Below are 8,296 nucleotides of genomic sequence, written 5' to 3'. Positions count from 1 at the left end.
TTTCTTCAGAAGTCCAGTAAATTGACAATAATGGAGAACTAGCTGACGCACCCCGTCGTGAAGACCCTCTGTAAGGTGATTACACGTTTCATTTTCAAGTCGCCTCCTTTACACGCAATTGCAGCCCCAACACTGAGAGAAAGCATGAGAAATGGCTTCAATTTCAATGTAAAAACTCACCATAACACGGACTTACACTGGGAAAAGGTGATTGCACTTTCTGCTTATTGCTATGGCCTTCCCCCCGGTTATGAAAATGTCTCACAGTTCTGACACTGATGTGTGAAAGACAATGTAACAGACTATCAAAATCCTGAAGTACAAGAAATTTTAATGCACCAATTTTTTTAATATGACCCTCTGATCCTGGCATGTCAGAATACATTTCGAAAAATTATGGCACGAATTGCACGAATTGCAATCACACAAATTGTTGAGAATATCACTGACCTTGCCGATATTTGCAGGGGATACGAATGTTTCGCACATGTTGAACTACAACACGTAAAAATTGAGCTCCTTAGTCATTATCACCGGGAATGTCAAATAATGACGAACATCAGTAGCTTCAAGGAAACTTAGACTCGCACATGGAGTTTTATCTTCGAATGGAGGATGGGAGAATTCATTTAGACTCTCGTTTGCTCATTAGCTAAACTATATCACACAGCTAAAAATAGCTAAAAATATGACACAGATTTGTTCGAGAAACTTGTAATCACCTTAAAAAGAGTCTTCTTGAAGATGTGAACCAGCTAGCTCTCCACTGTCAATTGACAGGACTTTAGAAGAAACTGTTCTCATACAACCAACATACAAATTACACATCTTAAGGAACATGAAGAGAAATCCGTGTACTAAATAACATAAAACTGTCGCTGCAAATTATCACCAAGCTGTTTTATGTGTCTGACCACCTCTTTCCTACTTTGCAGCGAACACAATTCTTTCTGTTTCTTCATCACTATTTTACTGTCTCTTTCCCCCACGTGGAGATGGATCCACAGCCGAAACTTTAGGTCGGTTCCTGTTACTCTGTCCGATTGAAAGAGCTGTATTAAAGGCACTCCCATCTCTGCAGGAAAGTTATTGCTGCTCTCAACACAATATACTGCAGCCAAATGTGATAGCGATACTGTCACTGCCTGTGGGCCACGTGTTCCTGCTGTCAGCCTATTATGTCATGTTCATCCACACCCAGAAACATTACTGCTGTAGCACAAGAGTTATATAGGCGCAGTCCATAGCGCATGAATCTCTTAATCTAAGAACTGTGGGTTCAGCTCCCACATTGGGTCCCTCTGTGTCAATTTGATCCCCCCAATCCTCCTAGCATGACCTGATGGCGTAACAGTAATACCCCGTGCCTTATATGACCTTTGCGTAATTCAGCTTTCTTTCCACTTGATTCAGATTTTGATCTAACATCATCGGCAGAAACAAGTTTGTCTAAATCGAGGGAGATCTGCTCACAAGCAAGTATTAAACACTTCAGCATTTACTGTTCGAATACCACACTTTGTCAAAACACTGCCGCTTCTTAAGCTAATAAGTAACGGTTTTTGAGCACGCATTGTATTGTTAATGCTTATATTAAAAAAGCATAAATTCACATATTGGAATTTGGACTGAACAAAGTAGTCCAGCCCCTATACAACATTACATACCCACTGACTAAAGCTTAAAACTACAGCAGCAGGAGTAACAATAATGGTAACAACATGTTTGGAGTGTTTCATTTATTCTGCAGAAACATCGTATCGGAATGAACTGCCCGAGATAAAAGAGTAATTGCGGCTTCAGATCGTTTTTACAGAGCATTGCGTTTTTCTGTTCATACTGACTACACGCTTCAAATTTGTCATTTACTGCAAGCGTTTCTTTTCCAGGTTTTTCTGAAATTCCTTGCATTTGAGCCAGCACTAAAATATTTCATTCGCGTCGCTGAATACATCGTGGAAACGGTATGCGACAGTTACAGTATGTTCTCTTACTATTGAGACTCCTAAATTGCGAGTTTTTTTAAGACTTTGAAACTAAAGGAAGCAGTGACAAATGAAACAGGCACAGGTGGGGTTTGAACCAGAAACCTCCGGTTTACAAGACCGATGCCTTACCACTTGGCCACTACGTAAACAGAGGAATAATGTTGTTCAAATTATTTTTTTCTGAATCTGGTTTACATCGCCTGGAGGCAGCAACAACAATAAAAGGGATTCTTAACAAGGAGCAGAGTGACTCCAACAGATGCTCCTGAAGAGACTGGAGGTTTAAGCCAGCTCCTTAGAGCGCTCGGCCGCGTTACTCTCGACAGCAGCTCTTCAGCTCTTGTGGTCTGACCTAGTGGTGTTATGATGTGTGGAAACGACCGCAACTTCGTTTTCTGAGATGCTTTCTCTCACGTGGTGAAAATCTCGACCTCTTTGGCATCTCTGGCTATAGTTCTTCTGTGGAGCAGGCTTTCACACCTCTGCTTATAGTGCCCTTGAAGTCATTTTATTTTTACAGAAAGACGCATTCCCTAACGATCTCTCCTGTTTTAGAAATGCTTTATGCGGCGTGTTTGATTCAACGGAAAAACAGTATTCTAATTGTACATGCAGATCTATGCGGCATTCGTACTGGATTTGACTGGGATTCTGAAATACTTCTTGCAAAGGTATTCAGACTTTCTTGAACCTATCATAAAAACACAGACCTGAAACTCCCTAGCTTCCAGTCTCTGATGTTGCTGTCCTTAAACTCGGACGTGATGTTCTGCAGACGTGCAGTGTCCCTTTACTCTCGTTGTTTTCAAAACGACCTCCGTTGTCGGGCGCAGTTGAAGTGGAACTGGCCTGACTGCACAGGAAAGTACGGAATGATAAAATGTTTCTACGGCTCAAAATGTCCCTTTAGACCCTCGTCATGTCTCTTTGAGGAACAGGCAGGTAGAGAGGTTTAACAGATGCTCATGATGTTTCACACGGGGCGTTACCTGTCGTAGTGTTTCAAAAGATGTATAAGCGGACCACAGATTATCTTGAAAAGATTTGGGTTTGCACTGGCTGGGATTCAAACCCGACTCAATTATTTGGAAGGCGCCTGTACCACCAACGCACTTCCGAGAAGCACCTGCAAATAATCACAATCCTCTCTTTCACCTACAAAGTTATGGAGACACAGACGTCCAATGAAAACGAATTTTATTTACTCAAGGCTCCACTCTTTTGTTGTGATGTCATTTTAATTAATATTAGCTTTGATAAGGTGTCGTTTTTGCCTCTTAAAGTTAAAGTCTGCTCCTTTCTTCCTGGTATAGAAATAACATGTTCCATCTTTGTTTAAAAACACCACTAAAAGTAAATTATTCAGCTCTACCGCCTGTGTGCATCGACAAGACATCTCAAAAGGACTTATCACATAACAACACGATCCTTCCTGTTACCATTCCTGTGGTTGGGGCGTTGTTTCACCCTTTTACGTTCTTCTACAATATTTGCAGACAGGGCTTTATCACTCGAGTTGTACAGAACAAGTGTGCATCGGTCCATGAAAATCATCAGTACTGCTGTTTTTCTATGTATAGTTTAATTAAGAGCACTTAAAAGATGCAAAAAGCTTTCAATTAAAACAGAATTGAAAGACAGTCGAGTAAGGAGGTAGAAAAAAAGCTCTCTCCCGTCTGGGAATCAACCATCGTCGCACGTGTAACTGGATACAAAAATAACAGATTAATTTTTGCCCAGTCTCTTGAAGCTTCGATGCGATTATTTTTCCGTCCTTATTTCTTCATTCCCATGAATTTACTCTTCAGTAGAGGAAACGCGAAAGTGGGAAACTGCAGGCATTCTCTGCACATCTCTAAGTCTATTCCATAAGCTTTTCCATCGGGGATGAAGCTCAGTGGTAGAGTGCATCGCATGTATGAAGTCTCGGGTTCAATCCTTGCCACCTCCAAGTGCTTTATATTACAGTACTCACATCGCAATCTTCTGTTGAGTGAGAACTCTTTGCTCGTGTTTAGAGAGAGCCAGGTTTACACAATTAAATGCAGGCACACTCGACGTGCTAGAGAGTTGCGCTGCTGTTTTAAATGTACCTCATTTAGTACTGTTAAATCCTAAAATATTTGAACTAATAATTTAGTTCAAATTCAGGAAATCCAGAGATTGCTTCACACTTGTCGTGGCTGTTGCAGAAAACACCTGTTGAATCTCACCCGGGATTTCCTGAGAGATCATTCAGCTAGCGAATCCTCCTTCTGAACTCCGCACTAAACTGAAAGCTTCACGAACTCCTCACTGCGTGTCCTGTACTGTTACAAGTGCTCTCGTGTAGATGTGAAGCACAGCCATAAACACACTTTGAACTTTTTCCGTTTGTTAAGGAAAATGCAAAAGAGCATGACAAGTATTGATCGTATAAAATATCCATGGCACAACTCGAGAAAGTACTGAAGGACTACACATCGACTTTTGATGATTACAAGAGATTCAAGAAACACAACCGTCCGCACCTGGGTTTGGATCCTGAACGCTAGAGTTAAAAGAACATAAGCGACGGATATGACCTATAAACTCTCTTAATTGTCTTACAGTTTATGAAATAAAACAATTTCTTAATAATTTCTAACTGTTGATAGACGATTTATGGAATTTTAACAAAATCACAATTGCAAACTTTTTCGGTTAAACTGTTATTCACATACTCTAACGTAGATAAACGTTAGTGTCTTCCGGTGTGTGAGCCAATTTCTCCAAAAAATATTTGTTAGTCTGTCGAGAGGCTGTGCAAGGTGTTAAGAAATAGAATTTCTAAAAGACAGGCTCCCTAAACTTAACATCAAGGCAGAAAAAATGCTGTTTTCTCTACAGAAATGCTCTTTAAATTTCAGCACTGTTGCAACTCCCTTTATAAAGGGTGTGCACACGTATACAACCAAGGCATTGAAAGTTTTTTTTTTAATTATTGTTCCAAAAAAATGTTCCATTTGTTTTCTTTTTAATGTTGTTGATTAAAAGATTTTATTAAATGTGAAAAAAATCTGAATGTGAAAAAAGGTCAAAATGCTATTGAAAAAAAACAGTAATGTGAGGAAAGATGGATTGTGGGAGCCCCTTAACTACCCATGTCATGCTGTATTTCTCACTCATTCTACTGGGAGTGGTGCCGTCGCTTCTGGATAAAGTCTGTCAGTGGTCATTCCAGACGGGTCAGGTATGACTGCTCTTCGGCACAAGAGACACGTGACTTGCGAGGATCCCGACAGTGTCGACTTTTTTTCAGAGCCCGGATAGCTCAGTCGGTAGAGCATCAGACTTTTAATCTGACGGCCCAGGGTTCAAGTCCCTGTTCAGGCGGTTGTGTTGTTCTTAAGTCTATTGTGAATGTCATTCTAAATAGTCTTTTATCTTTCACTCTTCTAGCTGTACTGTGGTTATTTTAAATGTCCATTACTTGTATTTATAGTAGTGTATTTAGTGTTTCATTTCACAAACCGAAAATGTTCAAGTAGATCTTGTCACTCTACTCCACGTAATCATCTAAATTAAATCACAGTAGAGTACAGAACACGCAGTGAGGAGCTCACACAGTGAGTACTCTTGAATACGACAAGAGGAAAGGCACACTGCACATCATCACGTCCGAGTTTACAGTGACAGCAGAGGTTGGAAGCGAAGTAGTTTTTTATTACTCGCTCGCTGAACGATCTCTCAAGAAACCTCGGTTGAGATTTAACGGGTGTCGAACAATCACGTTCAAAAAGGTGACGATAAGTGTTTTTTTTTAAATAGGTAGCCTTAATGGCAACACGGTGTGAGTAGATCTTAAAGCAGCTGCAGACAGAGTACCCGTAATGGCACCACAGTGCTTTGAGTTCGGCTTTTCTTATTTCTTCTGCAGAACCATTGGTATCGGAATATATTGATCCGCATAAGAAGCGCTTTCGGGTTCTGATCATTTTTATTGAGCGCTGCTCTAAACTTTACATTTGCTCGGGCTAGTTTTCCCCATGGAAAAAAAGACATATCCCTAATTACATAATTTCACTTTTTTTATCAACGAGTAGAAAGAAATAAAATATATACTTCATTATAAGTACCACAGGCAAGATGGCTGGTGGTCTAAGGCGTTGCGTTCAGGTCGCAGTTAACCCTGGAGACGTTTGTTAAAATCTCACTTCTAATAAAGAGGTCTTTCTCGTTAGAGTAGAAACGATAGAAGCCTTAAGCGGGAAAAAAATCACAACATCTCGCAATTCACGTGTTTAATGTTAACTGTCTCAGTGGCTGCCTCGGTGATTGATGGCTCTTCTCCCTCGCAGGGTGACGGCACACTTCTTCAGAGAGGGAGTCTCCCACACACGGCTTTTCTTTATCAAGAACTGAGACAACAGAAACAGACTTCAAACTGACATGAATTACTTCTTGAGAGTTTATGGCCGTCTTTAAAAGCTGAGAGCAGGTGAAAAAGTCTTTGGAATTGAGGAAATGACTGCTGACAGTAAACAGAGCTGACGCTCAGCTGCAGACAAGCGCTCCTCGTTAGTATAGTGCTGAGTACCCCCGCTTGTTGCGCGGGAGACCGGGGTACGTTTCTGTGACAGGGCGCTGGTTTAAGTTTTTAACAACCTGACTTCACTTAAAAAGTGTGTACTGTGTACTACGTTTCGGACTAGTTAGTGCGGTAGAATATGGAGATCATCTCCAGCTTTGAGCTCAACTGCAACAAGAAGTCATGCTAAATGTAGTCTAGTGAGTAGACATCGCGAGACAACAGAACGAGAGAGTAGAAGGCAGGAATATATGGTGTAAGGGCGTGATCTGTGTAGTTAAAAAAATAGTTAAAATAATATAAAAATGTCTCTTTATTAAGATACACAACATTTATGGCGACGAGAGATGAGTGCTTGACGGACTCAAAGCGAGCAGAAAACTGCAGATTTTAGTTCTCTTGCTGGTAGAAACGAACTTTTGAATTTTCGGACTTTTCGTTTAGCTTGCGCCATGGAAGATATGGCAGCCGCGCCGAGAAGCTTTGCTTATGCCCAGCTTTTTCCACCGCTTCTACTGAACCTCGGAGCTCCGGATTTGTATACGGAATACAAGATATGGATGGAGTCGTACAGATTTTTTTAAATAGCCAGTGGATCTAAAGAAGCTCAGGATGCCGTGAGACGTGCTACATTACTGCACTGTATCGGGGCTCCCGTGCAGCGGATTTTCGCCACACTCCCTGGAGAAAAAGCTACATATGAACAGACTGTATCTGCCTTAGACGCTTACTTTACACCGCGGAGAAATGTGGTTTTGGAACGGCATAAATTTAGGCAGAGAACTTAGTCTCAGGACGAATCTGTTGATGCTTTTGTGACTGCACTAAGAGAACTGGCTAAATCTTGTGACTTTGGAGTATTGGAAACTGACATGTTAAGAGATCAACCTGTGGAAAATGTGCACATAAGAGACTATAAATTGCTGCAGGAGGAAGGGCTGACTTTAGAAAGAGCTCTTACAGTCTCTAGATTCATGAAGCAGCTCAAGCAGAATCAAGAATGCTTTCTGACCACAGTGACACTGAACGGGACGCTCGCTCAAACTTTACAAATAAAAGCCGAGCAGCAGGACGCAGTCATGCTAGAGAAATAGAAGAACAGGGGACGGCTGACATTACATGTTACAGGTGCGGACTAACAACGCACAAAGCAGATGAATGCGGAGCGTGAACAGCAAAATGTCTACACTGTAAGAAAACAGGACATTATGCACATGTCTGCAGAACATCACGTCCGAGTTTAAGGACAAGTATCCCTTTTATTGTTGTTGCTGCCTCCAGGCGATGTAAACCAGATTCAGAAAAAAATAATTTGAACAACATTATTCCCATGTTTTCTTGAAGGCGTGGTGGCCAAGTGGTAAGGCGTCGGTCTCGTAAACCGACGATTGTGGGTTCAAACCCCACCTGTGCCTGTTTCATCTGTCACTGCTTTAGTTCCAAAGTCTTAAAAAAACTCGCAATGTAGGGGTCTCAATAGTAAGAGAACATAACTGTCGCCAGTGATTAGTATTCTTGTATATCCTGCCTTGTTTTTTAGTCGACAAAGCTTGTTTCTCTTCACACCCATCTTCCGAATGATCGCCTCAGCATTGGGAAGGAACGTGCGCTTGGTACAGCCCCTCACTTCATGGTCTGATCACAAACAGATCGGGTGAGCTGTCAGTCCAGGTTGGAAGTAACATTCGAAAGCACAAAAATTCTGACTTAGATACGAGAAGACCGTGTTTTTTTAAACGAGTAAACGATAAAATAATAT

At 41.3% G+C, this 8,296-nt stretch overlaps 2 non-coding genes across 2 annotated transcripts; both read left to right on the top strand.

The window, feature by feature from the left end:
* Window positions 1-5,269: 5,269 nt before the first annotated feature.
* Window positions 5,270-5,342, top strand: trnak-uuu (transfer RNA lysine (anticodon UUU)). Its single transcript has one exon. It is a non-coding gene; the product is annotated as a tRNA-Lys (tRNA).
* A 2,538-nt stretch (window positions 5,343-7,880) lies between these two features.
* trnat-cgu (transfer RNA threonine (anticodon CGU)) lies at window positions 7,881-7,952 on the top strand. Its single transcript has one exon. It is a non-coding gene; the product is annotated as a tRNA-Thr (tRNA).
* The last annotated feature ends 344 nt before the right edge of the window (window positions 7,953-8,296 follow it).

This window comes from Atractosteus spatula, chromosome 10 (assembly GCF_055471065.1).
Source record: "Atractosteus spatula isolate fAtrSpa1 chromosome 10, fAtrSpa1.hap1, whole genome shotgun sequence".
Lineage (NCBI taxonomy): Eukaryota > Metazoa > Chordata > Actinopteri > Semionotiformes > Lepisosteidae > Atractosteus > Atractosteus spatula.
The sequence above is the reverse complement of the archived record's forward strand: the minus strand, read 5'-3'. Positions and strand labels throughout refer to the sequence as shown.